The following is a 21,043-nucleotide window of genomic DNA, read 5'->3' as shown; positions in this document are numbered from 1 at the left end:
TGTAAATGTTTCTTTGGCTGGTCCCTAGGTATAGGGCGTTACAGTAGTCAATTTTTGCCATGATTAGAGTTCTGGCGAGGATGATGCAATTCTCGGTCGTCAGGAAAGGTCTGCAGGCTGTGATGAGTTTGCATGTGTAGGCCGATGCAGACGCCACCGCATTTATTTGTCTGGTGAGAGATAGTGTCGAGTCAAGGTAAATACCAAGTGTTTTTGTTTCGTTAGGCACTTTAATGCGGTTTCCATAGGTAGTAAATGAGTTGTAGGCGGGGTCTAGTTTAGCCAGTTTGGGGTGCGAGCCAAGGACAAGTAACTCAGTTTTTTCATCATTAAGGCAGAGCCCATGATGTGCCGTCCAGTCCTGGATGACTGAGTAGACTTCATTAAGTGCTTTAGCGTCAGAGGCATAGTCACCAGTGATGGGGATGAGTATCTGGGTGTCATCAGCATAATTGGTGTAGGAGACACCCAGATAGTCAATTATATCAAGTATATTAAAGAGTGGCATTGCAAACGCATTGTATAATGTGGGGGAGACACAGGACCCATGTAGGACTGCACACGGGGCAGGGGCTGGTTCAGCAGAGGCTGATGGAGAAAAAACCCTCATTGTTCTTTTAGCCAAGAAGGAGCTAATCCATGATGAGGCCGAGTCAGAGAAATGAGCAGCAGTTTTGAGGTGGTGACAAAGAATTTTGTAATCAATCATCAAATCAAAAGCTGCCGAAAGATCAAGGAGAAGGAGGAGTGCCAACTTGCCCTTGACTTTTGTCTTCAATTTGTGTTTTTAGGTCAATCAGGGCGGTTTCTGTACCATGTCTGGGACGGAAGCCTGATTGACGGAGACCCAGTAGTTGGTTCGATTCAAGATAGTCCTGAATTTGTAGGTAGGTAGCGCGGTCCAACATTTTTAATAAGTATGTTACAGTAGTAATGGGCCTATAGTTAGAGGGGTTACTTGGGCCAAGAGTGGGTTTCTTGATTAGTGGAATAACCCAGGAATCCTTAAGGTTATCCAGGACAATGCCAGATCTGAAGGAGGAATTTATGAAGGTGGTAATAAAGGGCGCGAGGTCATAAGATGCTTCTTTGATGATAGGAGCAGGGCATGTATCACCTTGACAGTTTGATGGCTTGAGCTTCTTGAAATTTTCAACCTCCCCAATACTAAGTGGTGAGAAACTGAAAGGTTTCCATCATGTGGGCGGCATGCATTTTCTACACCCACTGTGTAAATTCGAACAAAATAAAAAAATAAAAATGTTGAATCTTTAAAAAGAAAAGTTTAACAGCAAAAAACAATCAGCATGGACCAGGAAAAACAAAGTAAAAGTAAGTGACAAACAAGTACTGCAAATTATCAGCAGAATCGCTGAAATAATTTATACACTTTGGGGCAGTTACCCATTAGAGTAACTTTCCCACTAGCAGAGTTTCATATTATCAATCACCTTAAACAGGAGACAAGGATAAGAAATTTGGGGCAGGGAATAATACATGCCTGTTGCAAATACAGAGCCCTTGAACGACCACTACCAAAAGGGGCCCTTACTTGTGTTGGGAAGGAAATTGTGAGGCAAGATTGTTGATTAAACAATGTATTAATTTTATAGTCCGTTGAATAAGCCTTCTTTAGAAGGGAGCAAATATATGTAACACAAAAATATACTTCAAAATACACACTCTCGGTTTCTTTAAATCAGTAGATACCCATTTGGGATGGCACACAGACACTTCCTACACCCTGAGGTGACCTAAATTACTAGGACACTGGACATTAATAGATCACTGGCACATTTAGAGCAATACAGAGGTTAGTGTCAAAGGAAAAGATGAAGGAATAAAACAATAGTTAACCAATATTCATAAGCAGGTAAGTACTTTTGTACCCCCAATGCAAAGTATATTAACCCTTTCCCAGCTACACAAGTTATAGAATGTGTGACTTTTGTTGTGGGGTAGTTAAAGCACAATGACAGAGGTTAGAAGAGTTTTTCAGGGAGCCAGGACAGCCAATGTTAATTGAAGAAAACTCTAGGTGAGCGGAAGCACTTCATGTAGGTAGGTAAAATGTCTTTCACAATGTTTTAGAAGTCTTTGTAGACAATTAAAAATCACTGTTGGGCCACAAGCTGGGAGGCTTGTGAGGGGCAAAGATGCAAGCAACTCTGCAAATGGCAACCTCAGTCGTGGGGACAAGAGGGAGGACATCTGGGGACTCCTGCACTGTGGTTTGAAGGTCGGCGGCAGCAATGGGCAAACTTCAGATCAGCGGCTCTTCGCGGTTTCAGCTCCTCGCGAATAGCACCACGGCGGTTCTCGGATACTTTATGGACTTTACTCGCATCTGGGGTCCAGGACTCTGTTGAGGTGGCTCGGGATTGGTCAGTCCTGCTTCATGGGAATCGGGAGGATCTTCCTGGAGCTCGGGTACGATTGAAAGACGATACACTCGATTCTGGTGTTCCTCTCCCTGGCAATAGTTTCCTGAAGCAGCAGTGGAAGTACAGCCAACTCAGAGAGGATTTCCAGATGAGTTTGTCTTGGGGTCGATTGGTCCCACCAACCCAAGGGGAGAAACAGTCCTTTGCAGGGCTTCTCTAGTTGAGGTGAATTTGGTGCTTCAGCACTGCAGCAGGGCTTCACCTGGCAAACCAACGGTCCAGGTGTTGCAGCAGGCGTCTCTTCCAAGTTCTTCTTTGGATTCCTTCGTCCAGTGGTCAACTCTGCCTTCCAAGCAAAATACCTCACCTTTTATGCAGGTTTCTCCCATTCATTCCAGCCTGGCTGTCTATATCACAGCAGGGTGGCTGTCCTTGCCGAACAGCCATTTAGTCTAGCCAATCACCTTTTGGTGTATTCCTGTAACCAAGGGGATTAAACACAGGGAGTTTCAGGCACCTCCCTCACTTCCTGTCCTGCCAGACATACTGGAGCCAGAGGCAGGCTGCAGCACTGAAACCCATCAAAGACAAAAAGAACAAAAGGGACCAAACCTGGTTTGGCGCACAGAGTAAATCTCCAGAAGGACCTTTCCAACAAGAAAAGCGAAAAAAGACTCGGGCCATTTTGACAAAATGGCACCCATGGGTGCTTTACTGCAGCTGCAAATTGCAGCCCCCGGTAGAAACACACAATGGTAGGAAAAAGTAAACCACTGCCACCAGCCATTAATTGTACAAACGGTAACATAAAAATGTTACATGAGAAACTAGACAAAGGGGATACTAAGTAATCCCTCCAGCACCTGTGTGCTGGGTCTAGAAAAGTTACGAATGCAAGTAAAGTCAATTTCACTTAACTGCTCTTGGAAACAGTAGTTTATCCAAGAGAAGGTATTTAAACCTTTGGGAAATCTGAAAGACTTCCCTATGCCACTGCACTGAAGGTGCTGTGTGTCACAATGTAAAAGATGATGCCTATGGTGTTTGTCAGACTCCAAAGTCACAGGAAACAGTGTTCAAATTAAAGAAAAATACGAGAGTGGGAAAAAGGTCTCACTCTCTCCAGGATAAAATTTCAAAGTCCTAAAGTCCAGCAAAGGAGCTGGGGGTTTCTAAGGTAGAAGGGAATTAGCACATTTCTGAGAATTCGCCCTCACAGAAATTAACCTATCCCCGCGCCACCCCCCTCCTCCTCCCCCAGGATCTTTAGGGTGAGGCAAATCCCATGAAGAAACCTGTGAAATGCCAAGGTTGGGGGGTGCTAATGGACCATGCACGGACATAATATTACCGTTACATAAATTGCTGCAGAGGTTTAGACTTAATGCGCGCATATAAACAGGTGCCATTCTGTAGTTATGGCAGAAACATTGGGCCGGGATGGCAGCGCCTTAGATGCAGGCCGCAAACCTAATTAAGAAACCTGAATATGCCCAAGCAATGATGAGAGAGACAGACCTGAGCTGATAATTTCCACAGAAACCCTCCTTTGTTCTGTAACTGTTGCCATTAAGTTTTATGCCGAGAAAGAAGGCTTCCTGCAAGGCCATGAGATGGTCCCAAGCACCTCACTGTACGCGTTATCACAAGCAGGCCAGAGCAATCCTCCAACCCCCCACCCAACCGACTACAGGTTATAGCCCCCACAACTGTCCGAGTCCCGAGACAACTGAATTCCAAGATTCCAGCTGACACCAGGCCACCGACCATAAACCAGACAACCATAAAATCTAAAAGAATGATCATTCTATCTGTAATTTACAATGGCATGATTTGTAATGCGAGGCGCCGGGAGGGATACATTATAGTTCAAAAGCGAGGGCTTGTGGGATGTTTTTACCCATGCATCCAAGCCCTACCACAAAACTGTGCATTACTGGCATTGAAAACATCATGATGGCCAGAACTCCCCAGAAAGTGCACAGGGAAAACATGAAAAATAGGTTGCCATCCATTTTTGCCTCTGTTAATGTTAATACAAGAGACCAAGGCCAGGCCCTATCATTGGCTACACACAGAGCAAAAACCAGTGCAAAGAAATATGGTGCTGTTCAAAATCTGAAATGTATTAATGCCCAAAAATGGGTGCAGTACCATTGCAAGCCACTGACCAGCGCTGGCGCTCCATAAATCCTGACAGGAGAGCTGTCTTGCAGAACTGTGCAGTGCAAAGAAGGTGGTCTTATTTCAATTAAAAACCTCAAAGGGGTTGCTTTTCCTGAGAACCCTAACACCTCAAAGACCCACACAACAGCCCAGGATATCACATGGCCCTGTTGATTGAGAGGGAGGAGTTTTCCCCTGCAGCCTGGAGGAGAGAGACAATAGACCCTTTCAATTGAATGGGGAATGCTGATTTTGGGTGTGGACTGTAAACAGTCTTCTGGAGGAAGGAGAGGCCTGTGATCTCTGACTCACCAAGTTTCTGGGGGCGGGCCAGACTGGATTGTGGATTCATATTGCAGCAAATATTTGTTTAAGTTAAATGCTTCTGAAATATTGTATTAAACTTACAAAAATGTACAATTTGGAGATCCTTAATCTAGAAATGCGCCCACAATTTGAGACTAGACTCAACTCTGTACCATGTTCTGAGGCAAAACCCCATGAATTATGGAGATTGCAGACACAATCTTTATGCTAGAAAAATGAAAATGTACTGGAATATTTGTAAAGAGGCGGTGTACATCTGTGTAATTTTTGTTAAAAATCCAATCCAAACATTTTTGAACCCTAGCTCTTAGAAAGTTCAGGGTTAGGCAAGAATATACCTTAATATACCTTAATAATAACAATTGGGGTATATTGCAAATGTGGGTTTTATGAAAAAGAAGATATGTTGCACGGACACAAAGGGGCGTTTCTTCAATAGATTGTAAAATGATGACTCACTCTGGCTCACTCCAACTCACTATCCCTTCTCAAATCAGGTCACAGAGAATCCTTGACTTATCAAATCATGAGAGGGTTGGGCATGCAGAATGAGCCGACCCACCCACTTTCAAAGGACATAAAAAGAGCAATTGAAAGCCAGACAGGGACATTCACTTCCCACGTCAAGCTGATTTCTTGCAGAGCACTTTGCCAGAAGACACCAGATCCACTTCAAATCCAGACAGAGACAGACCAAAACTTAGAACTCAGACTCCAGAACTTAAAGAAAAGGCCTAACCCACGAGCTGAGTTCTCTTCAGCAGGCCTCAAAATCCTTTGCAAACTATTCAACCGCCGGGCTGAGTGGTTTGCTGCTTGCTAAGAATCCTGTGTATCCAGAACAGTCAGATCCAATTCAAGAGACCCAGACCAGACTGCTGTGCAGTGCCGAGAACAGAACCAGAGATCCAGATCCGCAGACCAGACCAGATCGCTGTGAGCAGAACCGGTGCCTGACCGTCCCATGGCAAGGGAAGTCCAGTCCAAACCTGACCAGATCTTGACGGCCTATTTCAAATTTATAGTGTGAGTACCCAGCTAGAACTGTGCAGAACCAATCTTAGTCTAAAATAATCTCATACCACCCATTTCCACCTATTTAGGACTGCATAGAAATTGGGTGTTCATTCTGTGATCTCAAACCAGCAAAAGTGTCATTTGTCATTTGAATCTTACTTCATTTCCGAAAATCGACCTCCACTAAATTGTCCGTTTCTTTTGAACCGTGTGTCCTAGGAACGAGATTTAAATTTCATTTTAAAGCTAAGATCCCCAGCTACTCCTTATAGTTTCTCCGTAATCACGATCGACGCACTTGAAAAAAGTGCCGCGAATTGACCTTTTGCTTCATTTCAACCACGTGTAAAAATATCTGTCTTTTGCTTCCGTTATTGAATTCCGTTTTCAACCTGATAACCATCCCTGAATTTATTTATTTATTTATTTATTTATTTTTACATTTGTATAGCGCACTACAGCCCAAAGCCATTGAGGCGCTTTCAGGCAAGTGTACATAGTAAGATTACTGTTACAGTCTGTATTAGCTTAGTTGCAAGGAAAGAATACATGGTGAAAGGATTACGGTTACAATAGGTGGTTACTTGGTTACAAAGTGGAGGATCAGAGATGCTTGATTACAAGATACACACTACATTTTGGTGCGGAACTGCACTGATGTTAACGGGTCAAACAAATAGCCTAGTTTTAATGGCTTTGCGGAAGGCTAGGTGAGAATCAATTCCCCTAAGGTGTGAAGGTAGGGCGTTCCAGTGAGTGGAAGCCATGGTTGGGAAGCTGGAGCCACCTGCACAGACTCTACGGGAATTGGGCATAGAGATCAGGTTAGTGTAGGGCAGTCTGGACGGCCTGGAGGATGTAGGCATAGATATGTGTTGAGCCAAGTAATCATTGATAGTGCTGACCTGAACTAAATCAAAGTAGCCATCACCTACCCTGAACCTCCTATAGGGAATTAAAAGCATTTTAGCATATTTTTACTTCATTGCCACCACATATTAAAAGGATTTGCCTGCTTTAAAATCATACCTGTTTTCATCTAAGTTCGCTGGGGGGAACTGGAACTTTGTATTGCATTTCGTTTGTATTCCTGAACATTGTGTGCTCTCCTTCCATTGCATAGGGGGGTGGGGGGGAGTGAATTGCCACAAGGGGAAAAGTGAACATATTATTTCTTGTGAAACCCTATCAGTTTATTTCTGTACAGCATTTTATTCATCATTGCATTTCCTTGAAATCATACAAGTATTCTCAGCTACCTTATCCTCCCTATACTAACTCTTAAGTAATTAAATCAGTGTGCTAGTGTAACATCACCCATTGTTGATCACTGTCATATGCCTAAGTGTGCTATCAAATATTAATGTATTCATAAAAGTGTGATATATATATATATATGGGATACATTACTCACCGTAATCGTATTTCTGATGCTTGTATCTGCTTAGATTCACATGCTGTGCATAGGCCGACATCTAGTGGAAGCTGCGGAGTATTACAGTTTGTTTTTCGAAAGTCGAAAATGGGCGTCGACACAGGCGTGCCAGTAATACTATCCCTAGTGTGACGTCCACTGTACCCAAGATCCCTCACGCGTGTAGGATCCTCAGATTGTATTTTTTCTGACATGAGGAAGCATGAGGAGTAGCGTGAGTACAGATAATCCAAGCAGATAGACAGAAAGGTAAGACTACAAGTAATCATGCGCCTTCTCTCGGAGGGGAGGAAGGGTGGGTCGCATGTGAATCTAAGCAGATACAAGCATCAGAAATACGATTACGGTGAGTAATGTATCCCTTCTGAGGCTTGTGGAATCTGCTTAGATCACATGCTGTGCATAGATTAGCGAGCAGTACCAGAAGAAGGAGGTGGGATGTGAGAAGGGTCATGAGCAAACAGGTGTCTTAGAACCGCTTGTCCCACTTGTGTATCTGTCTTGGAATGAGTGTCAATGCAGTAATGCTGAGTAAAAGTGTGAAAAGAGCTCCAAGTAGCTGCTTTGCAAATGGTGTCGAGGGGAACATTTGCAATGAAAGCCAGAGTGGCACCAATGCCTCTAGTAGAGTGGGCCCTTGGCGTAAAAGGCAGAGTCTTTTCAGAAAGAGAGTAACACAGCTGTATACAGTTGATAATCCACTTCGAGATAGCGCCCTTAGAGACGCGATCCCCCTCTCTGCCTGTAGCTACGGAGACAAACAGTTGATCTGTTTTCCTTAGCGGTCTGGTTTTATTTACATAGTATAGGACCGCCCTACGCACATCTAGGGTGTGTAGTTTCACCTCAGCCGAGCTTTGCGGGTTTTGGAAGAAAGCCGGAAGCTCGATGGACTGGTTTACATGGAACTTGGATATGAATTTAGGTGAGAACCTAGGGTGTGTGCGTAAAACCAGTTTGTCCTTGTGGATAGTAAAGAAAGGATCCTGCACTGACAGAGCCTGAATTTCACTGACCCTTCTTATGGAGGTAATGGCTACTAAGAAGGCCGTTTTATAAGTCAGGTGTTTGAGACTACTTTTATGCATGGGTTCGAATGGGGGTCCCATGAGCTTAGCTAGCACCACGTTGAGGTCCCATCCTGGTGGTGGGTTTGAAATAGGAGGGTGAAGTCTCTTTACTCCTTCCATGAAGGCTTTAACCACTGGTACTTTCCACCACGAGACCTTGTTATGGGATGTGGTGTAAGCCGAGAGGGCTGCCAGGTGTACTTTCAGCGAGTTAAAAACCAACCCTGCATCCAGCAGGTGGAGCATGTATGTCACAATGTTGGAAGGAGTGCAATCAACCGGGTTGATTTGTTTATTCTGGCACCAGATAACGAATCTTTTCCACTTATCAAAGTAACAGTGCCTTGTATTTGGTTTCCTGGACTCCTTTAGAATGTCCATACACCTCTGTGGTAATTTGAGATGTCCAAACTCTATGACTTCAGGAGCCATGCTGCTAGGTTCATAGAGTTGGGTTCCTGATGCACTGTTTGACCCTGTTGCTGGGACAGTAGGTTGTACCAGGCTGGGAGTCTGATGGGCTCGCACACCGCCATCCTGCGTAGGTGTGGAAACCATGGTTGTCTCGCCCACATGGGAGCAACTAGGATGAGCGTCATCGATTCCTTGTTCATCTTGTACACCACCTTCCTGATGAGAGGAGTTGGTGGAAAAGCGTACGCAAACATCCCTGACCAGTTCATCCACAGGGCATTCCCTTGGGAGTCCGGCTGGGGGAACCTGGATGCAAATCCTGGGCATTGTTTGTTTTCGCTTGTGGCGAATAGGTCTATAGTGGGGAAACCCCACTGAGAGAAGAGATCTTCTACTACGTCTCTGTGAAGGACCCATTCGTGTTCTTCTGGGAGGGAGTCTCTGCTTAGAGCATCCGCTAGGGAATTGAGCTCCCCTGGAACATGTTGCGATGACAGGAAGATGTTCCGTCTGAGTGCCCATATCCATATTTTCTGGGCAAGCTTGGACAGATTTGGCGAACGAGTCCCCCCTTGCTTGTTCAGATAGAACATGGCTGTCGTGCTGTCCGTCCTGATCTGCACCGACAAGTTCAGTAGATGGGTCTCGAACGCCTTTAGCGCTTGGAATACTGCCAGAAGCTCTAGCAGATTGATGTGGTTCTTGGCTACTGAGTGAGACCAGAGACCCTGAGCTGTGTGGTGGAGATGGTGAGCTCCCCACCCAGTCAGGCATGCATCTGTAGTGACCACGGCTTGTACTTCGGGATCGTAAAAGGGTTTCCCCTTTGCGAGATTCTCTCTTGTCCACCAGTGTAGGCTCTGTACGAGTGTTGGCGAAACGACCACTAGATCGTCCCACTGACCACTTGCCTGAGACCACTGTTTCGCCAACCATTCCTGCATGGGACGCATGCGCAGACGCGCGTGGGGGACCAGGTAAATGCATGATGCCATCATGCCCAGTAACCGCATAGCTTTGCGTACTGTTATCTGTTGACCTGACTGATAATGCGGAATTTGCAGAAGTATATTCCGAATTCTCTCTTCCGAAGGGAAGGTCAATCCTTTCTGAGTATCTAGGATAGCTCCTAGAAACTGTTTTGAGGTGCTTGTCACCAGACTTGACTTTTTCTCGTTGATAGAGAAGCCTAATTCGTGGAGGAGGTCGATAGTCCTCTGAATGTTTGACCTGCAAATTCCTGGGGTTTCCCCCGTTATGAGCCAGTCGTCCAGATAAGGGTACACCGGGATTGCCTCCCTGCGTAGGTGTGCAGCCGCCACCGCCAGTACCTTGGTGAATACCCTTGGTGCTGAAGCTATCCCGAAGGGCAGTACCTTGAATTGGTAGTGGCGACTGTCCACCTTGAAGCGCAAGTACTTTCTGTGCGCTGGGAGCATGGAAATATGAAAATAAGCATCTTTCATATCCAAGGTTGCCATGTAATCCCCCTTTTTTAGGAGGGGGATTACCTCTTGTAGCGTGGTCATACGGAATTTTTGGGGCTTGACATACTTGTTGGCAGGCCGTAAGTCCAATACTGGGCGCATTGTCAAATCTTTCTTTGGCACAAGGAAGTAAGTTGAATAGATACCCTTGTTTACCTGGTGTCCTGGGACGAGTTCTATCGCGTCCTTTTCTAGCAGAAAGGCGATCTCCTCGAGAAGGATCCTTTGATGCTCTAGGGAGTGCACTCTTTGTCGTGGAGGATGGTTCCGGGGACGCTGCAGTAGTTCTATACAATATCCAGCGGATACTGTTGACAGCACCCATCTGTCTGAGGTGATCCCTTCCCACGCCTGGGTGAAGGTGGAAATGCGTCCCCCTACTGGGGTTGCGTGACAAGGGACCCTGAACTGAGCGTCACTGTTTTGGTGGAGGCGTGCCACCTCCCTTGTTGGGGCTGCCTCTGCCTCTTCCACGACCTCTCTTGTTACCCCTGCCGTAACTCTGGGTAGACTGCTGGTTGTTATTCCATTGTGTACCCTGTCCCTGGGCATAGTTGCCTCTTTGTGAATTTTGGCCGCGTGGGCGAAGAAAATTACTGTTCCCCCTCTGGTTAGGGGGTTTGTTGGTAAGCTGGCCAAGGGATTTGAGAGTCTCATATTCATCCCTGGCATTTTTAAGTGCGTCTTCGACCGCTTTCCCAAACAATAGGTCGGGTTCCACTGGCTTGTCTATTAAAGAAGCCTGGGTTTCTGTCTTGAATCCCGACTGCCGTAACCACGCATGTCGCTTGATAACAGTACCTTCTGCTATCAATCTCCCTGCGTTGTCAGCGGCGTCGAAAGTTGCTTTTAAAATGCAACCAGACACGGCTCTCCCCTCTGCCGAGATCCGAGCCAGCTGGCCCTTTAACGGTTCTGGAGCAGAGGCAATGAGCGCCGCGACTTCTTCCCATTGATGGCAGTTGTAACTAGCCAACAGGGTGGTGGAATTCGCAATCCTTGCTTGGTAGGCGGACGTTGAGGCTACCTTCCTGCCAAACCCGTAAAGTTTTTTGCTCTCCTTGTCGGGAGGAGCTTCTGATGAAGATAAGGGCGTGCCAGCCCTTTTTCTAGTGTTGGTAACCACTAGGGAATCTGGTTTAAGATGTCCCCTTATATACAGAGGGTCAGACTGGGCTGCCCGGAAAATCTTTTCAATTCTGGGGTTGACAGCTCTGGTGAGGTTAGGATTCACCAGGGAAGGATCTATTCTTCGTTGGATGGATTTGAGGATAGGGATGGTCTGAGCGACCGGTCTCCTCTCTCCTACAAACTCCTCCGCGAAGTCCCTTTCCTCCTGTACACCGTGGGTGTCGATGTGGAAATGTTCCGCTGCTCGAGCGAGAACCTCGTTAAGGAGGGGCTGGTTATCAATTGGAGAGTCGGTAACTGGGGCTTCGCTTTGTACTGGGGAATCTACTCTGTAAATTTCCTGCTCATCTTCTCCCTCCTCCAGGTCCTCATCCTCTGCATAGTAATCTGTCCCGGTTTGTTCTTCCATAATTTCAAACTCCTGGTCCTCTTCAGGGAAAACTTGTCCCTGGTAACTGGGGAGTGGAGTAGAATATGGAGTGGAGTAAGGCTGAACCTCGAAGGGTTCAGGTCTTTCGAACCGGGGCTTTTTACTTAGCGGGATAGGATCGGAGGAGTCTGAGGGTGTGGCCCCTTGAGGGTTATATGAAAGAAAATGTTCTGGGTTCTTATCATAAAAATCAGCCAAGGAAGACATCCTAGACATAACCCTGTCTATGTCTTCACTGGACCATTCCCTGGAACAGGGTATTACTTTAGTAGGTGATGATTTATGGGACTTTTCAAGGGTAGACTTGTGTTTGCTTGTCTGCCTAGGGTGAGAGGATGGCTTTACAGGAGTGGAAGGCTGTGCTTTCCGCTGTTTCCCCCCCTCCCCGTGCGTGGAAAAATGTTTTCCCTGTCCCTTGGAGGCCCCAGAGACTTTCGACGCCTGGCGCCGAGGGTCTGGAGAGGTATCTGTGTGCTTCGGGCGTGGGGCCTCACTGGTGTTAACCGCGGTCTCGGTATCTTGGAGCGCGGCTTGGGGGTGGAAGTCGTCTTCGTCTCCCGACGATCGAACTTCCGTTAATGTGTGTAGCGAGGCACTCTTGGCAAGAGTGGATGATTGCCTTGCGTCGTGAGGTGATCTCGATCGAGAGCGCCCAGAGGACACCGAGTCGGACCGTTCTTTTTGTGCCTCTTTCCGGGAAGTCGACGTCGTCGAGGTCCGGTTGGTCTTAGTGTGTTTAGTGTGTGTTAGGTGTGTAGCGCTTGCGTCGCCGGGGGTCTTCCCCATAGCCGCCCTGCCGGACGACCTTCCGAGGTCGGGGACCTGCGCTCGCCGGCTGTCTTTCGACGCCATAATGCCCTCGCCGTCCGAAAGTACGGCGTCGCTGCCATCGCTGAAGGCGCCCTCCGCTGCCATGGCCTCCTGCCTGGCGTGGTGGGCCCAACGCTTTGTCGAACGGTCCTTAAGTGTCTTAGGTTTAAACCTACTACACGCTCTGCAGTTCGCTTCGGGGTGATCCCTCGGCAAGCAGAGATTGCACGTGGCGTGCCTGTCGACCCAAGGGTATTTGCGATTGCACTTGGGGCAGAATTGAAAAGGGGTACCCTCCATACGCACCTTAAGGCAGCGGGCTGCTAAGTGTAGGAATATATAAAATGTAACTATATATCAAGAGTGAAGAGTATGTACCACCCCCCACTCTCCCTACTTGTAAGGGCCGAGGCCAGCGGCCTACTAGGCCCGGGCCGAGGCCAGCGGCCTTCCGAGGCCCAGATCCGTCGTGCAGTCGACGGTCGATGACTTCTCCAGCCGTCGTCGAGGTCGAGGGTCGACGTTGGGGTGGGGAAGGGAATGAATAAGAATTATAATTATAATAACAGCAAAAGTATGGCTAAGGCCAGGGAACTCCGCAAGATGCTTCCGACCAGTATGGCGGAAAAAAACAATCTGAGGATCCTACACGCGTGAGGGATCTTGGGTACAGTGGACGTCACACTAGGGATAGTATTACTGGCACGCCTGTGTCGACGCCCATTTTCGACTTTCGAAAAACAAACTGTAATACTCCGCAGCTTCCACTAGATGTCGGCCTATGCACAGCATGTGATCTAAGCAGATTCCACAAGCCTCAGAAATATATATATATATATATATATATATATATATATATATATATATATATATATATATATATATATATATATATATATATATATATATATATATATATATATATATATATATATATATATATATATATATATATATATATATTGTTTACTTTCTCAAACCTTTTAAATTGCAAAACAAACCTACTTCTTGGCTCAGTGAGGTCAGGGGGATTCAAAGAGGGGTGTTGTATAAGGGTTTATCATCCAGAGTATAACTTGTCATAAAAATAAATAAGGGCTTCCCTTGGGCGTCCCAGATGAGGCACTGACTTAGTGGGATTGCTGAATTGAAGTCACTTAACAGGTGGAAGCCTTGGATGACGCAACTGGAATGAGTGAAATGGGTGCAGGTCACAGTGACCTCGAGCCTCGCCCTGTACCAGGCCATGATCATGCCAGGTGCCCCGTGTAGCAAAGAGTAGCACTGTTAGAAGAACACATTTAATTGCCTTTTCGACCTTGGTTCCCTGGAGACGATGAGCCCAGCTGACCCCACGTGATGGAAGACAGACGAACGGGGCTGAGGCCAATGGCCTGGCATCGCCTATGAAGAAGGCTGACCATGCGTAGGGTCGCACCAACCAGCCGCACAGGTTTTTACTGTATACCGATGACGCACTGTGCTGCTTTTTAAGCTCTTGCATGCACCGTTTTTGCTCAGAACGTTCCTGAGCAGCAGAGTTCTTTGCTGGCACACCGTTTTTTTGTATAATTAAAACTTGTTATCCTTGCAACAATCTCTTGGCCTATTTTTCCCAGTTGATTGTATCGTTTCTGGTGTGAGCGTTTAGGGCCGTGCCTTCACTTGCATCAGCCTGCATTTTGTTAAAAAAATGCTATTGTGTTCCGAGCAACCTATATTCGAAGCTGGGCCAGAGATAAAGAGTAGACGTCAAGAGTATGAAGAAACCTAAAAAAAACAGAGTTACTATGTTAGGAAATTGGACTTTCCTCTTTAACCCAACAAGACTTGAAGGTGAACAGCACACCCAAGTTAGGTAGCATCTCAAAGGTTCACCAACAGCTTGGATGAACTGAGCAACACCTCCGATCACAGCATCCATAGTAGACTATAGCATGCAGGAGCAGATTTAAGAGTCCCTATAAACGCCGATTTGGTGGAATGTCCCTTTCAAAAAAGCAGTGGTAACCTCTGTAGTTATGGTTGTTAGGGGACTTTTCCTAAAGTCCCACTTGGAACGAAGACTTTAGTAAGCGATTCCAGTGGTTTGTAGATTCCCCCCAACTCTTACTATCAGTCCGTACTACTCAGAGACCTTGGTAGAGTGGCAGAGCAGTCAGGCTTATTGTAAGAAGATGAGCTAGTAATGCAAATCAAAGAAACACTTATACATTTATATTAAAATATAGATTATATTTACACAAGAGTCACTGTTAAATAGTTAGCACAACAAACCAACACACATAGGTGTCTGGAAGAATTATCATTTCTGTGCTAATTCCCTTCAACCTTAGAGACCCGCAGCTGTTTTGCTGGACTTCAGGACTTTTTAATTTTAACCCTGTAATGAGCGAGACCTTTTTCTCACTCGCTCATGTGTTTTGACCTAATTTGGATTATGAGTTTCCTCTGTTTTTTGGAGTCTGACAAACTCCATAGGCATCTACTTTTTATATGGTGACACAGCACCTTCAGTGCAGTGTCACAGAGAAATCCTTTAGATTTCTCGTAAGGTTTAAATAACTTTTCATGTAAGAACTACTGTTCCCAAGAATAGTAAAGTGAATTGACTTTACTTACCTTTTCTCTTTGTAGGTCCAGCACACCCCATTTTATGTGGAGTGCTGGGCCGCGGGGGGGGGGGGGGGGGGGGGGGCTTTACCTAGTAGCCCCTTATAAAAAAAATGTTACATGAGAATGTAGGATATTACCCTCACTACTTAAAATGGATGGTGGCAGTGGTTTAATTTTCCTACCACTGTGCTTTTCTACATCAGGCTGAATCCTCAGCTGCAGTATATCACCCATGGCTGACAATTTCTATCAAAATGGCCCAGTTTCCATTTTTCACCATTTTCTGTTTGTGAGGTCTTTCTTGGGTTTTACTCTGTGCGTTGAGCCAGGTTTGAGCCCTTTGTTAGTTTTGCCTTTGGAGGGCTCAGCCGTGAAGCCCACCTCTAGCTCCAGTGTCTGGAAAGACAGTATGTGAGGGAGGTTCCTGAAACTCCCCCGTCCTTTGTCTCTAGTAGTTCCTTAATGTGACCCGTCCTGATTGGCTAGCTGTCCTTTCAGGACAGCCACCCTGCTGTTTCAGATACAGCCTAGGCCGTGTATGAATGGGAGAAACATGCTTAAAATGCGAGGGGTTTGGGACTAGAGGCAGAGTCGACCACTGGGAGAAACACCCGACGGAGAAACCGTGAAATGAAGCTTGGTGCATCCTCCTGGACCTTCGAGGAGCCCGGTGAAGCCCTGCTGCTGCGCTGAAACACCTTTTTCTAATCGACAAGAGAAGCTCCAGAAGGGACCACTTCTTCCCTTGGGTTAGTGGGACCAACTAACCCCAAGTCAAACTGCACTGGACCATCTTCCCTGATTGGCTGTACTTCTTTGCTGCTGCAAGAAACGAGTGCCAGTGATCAAGAAATCTGAGGTCGAGTGCAACGTCTGAAATCTGGCCAGAAGCTCCAGGAGTCTCCCAAGGACCCCCCAGAAGCGGACGACCAGAGCTTGAGTCCACTCACCAGAGTACAGGACCCAAGGAGTGAAGGACGCCCAATCGGTATCAGAGGATGTTTTTACCGAGCGCTGAAACCATGACGTACTGCTGATCCGAAAAGAGCCCTTAGCTGCCGACTACCTCCAAACTGCTGCCCAGGAGCCCTCAGACATCCTCCCTCTTGTCCCCACGACTGAGGCTCAGGAACCCAGGGTCTGCATTGCTGCAACAGGACAGAATCCAGCTGGACCACTCTTCTTCAAACCAGAGGTACTGTCTAGATTTGGGGTAGTACTTACCTCTGTCTTTTTAGCTGTGCTCATCTCAGTTGAGACTTGCATTGACTTACCTGTAGAGTTGGTTCCAACTCTGCTTTCTAAAGGCTTAACAGCTTGTGACCCTACAAATGATTTCTACTAAACTCTCTAACTTTGTGAAAGACTTATCTAAAATGTGCCTCAGCTCCATGGACTGCTCCCAATTGACTGTGGCTGGCCTTGCTCTCTGCAGACTCTTCTAGTCCACTGACTTTGATATTTCTGTCCCTCATAAGTGGTAGCTTAGTGTAAACTGTTACTGCTGGGAAAGGCTTGTCTGGATTGCATTGGAAGATTTAGTTGTCCTCACCTAAACTGAGAACCTGTTTTACCTTTTTCCTCCCCTAACCTTTCCTTTCTGCAACCTCAGAATCTACACAGTGTAACTAGTGCGATATATAAATATCTTTACTGTCCTGATAATTGAAGTCATCTCAGGGTGTAGGAATTGTGTAAGAAGCATATCCAAAGATTATCCACTAACTTGTTTTGATTCTGAAAAGTGATTTTAAAGTATATTATCCTTGTTACACAAACTGCCTTTTTAAAGAATTATTTAAAAATGGATGGTAAATAAATAACCATAACTGAAACCTGGAGTGCAAGTGTTATTTGGCTACTTGTATTTACAGATTTCATTTGTACAGCTCTACTGCTCACATTTACCCGTCTTGAGATAGGCCTGGCTGCTCAGTGACAATACTAACTTGTGTAGTACAAACCTATACCAAAAGGTGGGTTACGTAATACCAAGCAGCTAAGTGTTGTGTTATCTTACACAGTGTGACTGCACCAATTCTTACCCAACAAAATGTCATTCACTTGCCTGGGAAAGCAGCTGCTTTCTTGGGCTAGCGATTCCTTTGTGTCCGCTTGGCCCAGGAAGGGGGTGGGACTGTCTGGTCACAATCCAGATCCCTGGGGCCTGAAAGTCGAGGTGTAGGGCATGACTGAAACCCACAGTGGTCCCTGATTGGACCACTGCTGACTGTTTCAATGCTGCAGATCTTTACCATTGGACTTGCTTCCCGGCCGAATCATGGAGAGGAAGAGGACTCCTGAAGCCATCAGCATTGGAGCCAAGTATCCTGTGTAGAAGAGCAGCTGACTGAACATCTGTGGATGACTCCTGAGGAGGTCCAGCATCCCCCCTTCCTGTGTTTGGCCCGATGAAGCCCTGCTGAACTACCGGATCTGCAAAGGCCTTGTGCGTTGCTTCAACCCTTGGACTGGTGGGACCAACCAGTCTTGACGCGTTCGAGGATCCAGCCATCCTGAGTCTTCGAAGTGCCCCTGGACCACCAAGTGGACTGACCAGCTCCCTAGTGGGCAACCTAGCAACAACCGTCGCCATTCCGCATTAGTTGCCGGTACTTTGGTAGTCGCCAGCTTGTGGTGTAAGTCGCCTTCCTGACGAATTTCAGCCTCCCAGCTTCAAAGGATTCTGCTCTGGGAGGTCTTCTTCAAACAAGCCTGGAAGGATGCTTGCTATCACCTGTCTGCGGTGGCGGTCTCTGGAACTCGCTTTTCCCAGTCTAGTGAAGTAGCCTGAAGAGGTCTGCATCGGTGCCTTCTGCATTTCTTCTTCCCAAAAGTTTGCACTCTGCTCCTGGATCGACCGGAAGAATCCTTGCACCTGCAACTCTTGGGAATCTTCTACTGGATCCAACAGTGGGAAAACCAACCTTCAGCGACCCCCAGTCAACTCATTTAGTAATCTGGGAAAATCGGAGTCAGGGGGGTAAGTAACCACAATACATTGGTCTCCCCCGGTTCTACTTTGAATACATCTTGGTTATTGCAAGTTCTTTTTGATCATTTTGTCTAAAAGCAGCTGTACCCCAAAGAAAGGAACATTATTTTACTTAACAGTAACTATGTTAAATATCTTCTCTGACATTTCACCAACACAGGAACTCTTCCTACTCCAGACCCCCTTTTTCTGAGAAGCAGCTTTGTGGCTCTTCGGCACAAAGTCCCACTCTTCTTCGGGATTGTACTTTTAAAGTTAGGGTATATTTCTTGTGACGTGGTACCATTCCACTGCATCATTACTTAACTTCCTTTTTGATTGAGTAAGTCATTGAATTCATTCCCAAGAGCCTATAATTGAGCATTGTGTAATATCACCGGCATGTTCGTTTCCTAGTGTGTGTTTTGAGCCTAGAATTAATACAGTATGTTTGTACTTACCCATATAAATTGAATTATTGTGTGCTTCACTGGGCGGACTCATTGTGGCCCCACTCGCCTGAGAATAACCTTGCCTTGACTGTTCTCCACACTTACCTTGATTGGGTTTTAGCTAACCTCTCAGAGTTTCCCTGTTCACTATAACTAGGGTGGCCTCCTAAAATCTGTCCACCTGGCCATTTCCCATCTGTGAAAAGTACAGTGAGCTAAAGTGTGGCTTCAGACTCTCGAGTGGGTACCTTCCCAAGAATAGGTCAATGGGCCGTGTTCGTTCTCACAGAGGGGCACCTATGACTACATTTTGACAGATTTTAGATATCCATCTAAACAGAACTAACTAGCCAACATAAAACATGTCAGTCTTGTTCCCAGTGGTATGCTTCCTGTTCTGTCTGTGTCCGCAGGTACACTAGCGGCTAAGGCCATAGACTGTCAACCAATCATTCGCTCACAAGAGATCTTCTCCAAGTGTCTGATGGAAAATCTTTGGCAGACAGCAGTAGGATGTCTATAATAATGATGCATGCAATGTAGTTGAGAGTATAATGTGTTAGGTAGGATTTTCATAGCAATGATAAATCTCTGATCTGTGTCAAACCCAGAACGTTTTGCTTTATTGGTGGATTATTTTTCCTTATACCTCAGTGAGTGGGTACCTTTTTCCACACACAGTCTTTTAATCTTTTATGGGTGTCATTTTTAAAGGCTCTCCATAGTGTCTTTTTAATTTGATCCGCTTTGACAACTTTTGGCACATAGTGCCTATTGTTGCTGGGTTGCCCTAGGAGCTCCCCTTTTAACCTTCTCTGGCTAACCTTGTGAGAACTACAAATCCCAAGGGAAGAAAGGATCTTTGGGTCCCTTTTACATTTTATTAGGTGTGACCAGCACCCCCTAACATTATGTGGAGTGCTGGGGGGATACTGGGTATCCCCTTTCTCATTATAAATGTAACATTTATGTTACAAGGAAAAACTGACCTTTATTGGCTGGTGGCAGTGAACCTTTTTATTAATTTGGTTCACCTTTACCGCCCCGGTAAGCCCACGGTAAATGGCCCTGGTCTTTTTTCGCCATTTTAGTGTTCCTTGTCCTTTCTTGTTCCATCCCACCCCCCCCCCCCCCCGACAACCAGGACAGGATAATCCTTTGTGTTAACTTCATCTTCAGCTGGGAAACCTGTGAATTCCCTGCCCAGGCTCCTGAGTGTCTCTGAAGGCAAACAGCGAGGGAGGAGTACAAAACTCTGCAGTCCTTTGCCTTAAAGCCCGACTGCGAGAATCCAGTTCAAACTGGGAGGCTGACCCTCCTGAAAGGACTGCCAAGGCCCCCAGGTTTGAATGTTGCATGGCTGTTTGATTGGCTGGGTTCCTGCATAAAGTCTGATCCTGGAAGCTGAAGAGGTAGTCAACCAATAGAACCGAAACCGAAAAGGATGATAAAGAAAACGCGGCTGAGACGATTTCCAGTGACTGATGAGCCTGCTGTGTAACCAGAGCCTGCTGCTACCCTTTCTTCCAATCGACCTGACGAGACTGAAAACAACGACCCAGAGCCTGGTGAGACCCTCTAGACTCAAGAAGACTGCATCGTGTTGCGACCTTGCGGGGCTGCAATACCCCAGTACCCTGGGCCCTCGAGCCATTGTGCGGTGCATGGCCTTCCGAATTCCAAATCTTACAGAAGCTTTGTGGGCATCCTGCTGGACCTCCAGAGATGTGAATCTAGTCCGAAAGTCCACTCACCAGAGTGCTGGATCTTGCAAACAACGAGATTCCGACCAGCGATATTCAGTCTTCTTTTGGCTCCTGAAAAAGGCGCCAAAATCACAGAAACGCATCCAGCCGTGAAGAAACACTTACCTGGAGCCTTCCCTGTCCCTGCTGAAAAAGCCCATCCAGGGTCCTGTCTTCACAATAAGGAATTCAGCGCCTGGGTTTTTGTGGGCAGATCACGAAATCCTCCTGCTGAAAACTCTTATTCTGTGCTGAGGTACTGTGTTGGATTGGGTATTATTTACCTGAAGTCTCTTGTGATTCCTATGTAGCTTTGGGGTGTTTTTCCCACGATTAGGGGTCGACTCGTCCAGTTCACCCAGGCCCCTGCTGGAATCCTTCTAGGGCGTCTTCTCTGAAGTCCGTGGACCCTCAACTAACTTTAAAAGTGGAATACTTACTTTTTTTAACAGTCTTCCTCAATAACTCTGACTTTGCCTGCAACTGTACCCCATCTCACCCTGTATACAGCTGGCTCCTAGACCACTAGGGTCCTCTTTTGCCTCAGAGAACTCCTGTACTAGAATTGGGAAGCGCTGGATAAGT

At 46.4% G+C, this 21,043-nt stretch overlaps 1 protein-coding gene across 1 annotated transcript in view; it reads right to left on the bottom strand.

The window, feature by feature from the left end:
* LOC138516098 (bifunctional 3'-phosphoadenosine 5'-phosphosulfate synthase 1) overlaps positions 1-21,043 on the bottom strand; it is a 507,726-nt gene that overhangs the window by 214,057 nt on the left and 272,626 nt on the right. The window lies entirely within an intron of this gene.

This window comes from Ambystoma mexicanum, chromosome 6q (assembly GCF_040938575.1).
Source record: "Ambystoma mexicanum isolate Mex_15411 chromosome 6q, UKY_AmexF1_1, whole genome shotgun sequence".
Lineage (NCBI taxonomy): Eukaryota > Metazoa > Chordata > Amphibia > Caudata > Ambystomatidae > Ambystoma > Ambystoma mexicanum.
The sequence above is the reverse complement of the archived record's forward strand: the minus strand, read 5'-3'. Positions and strand labels throughout refer to the sequence as shown.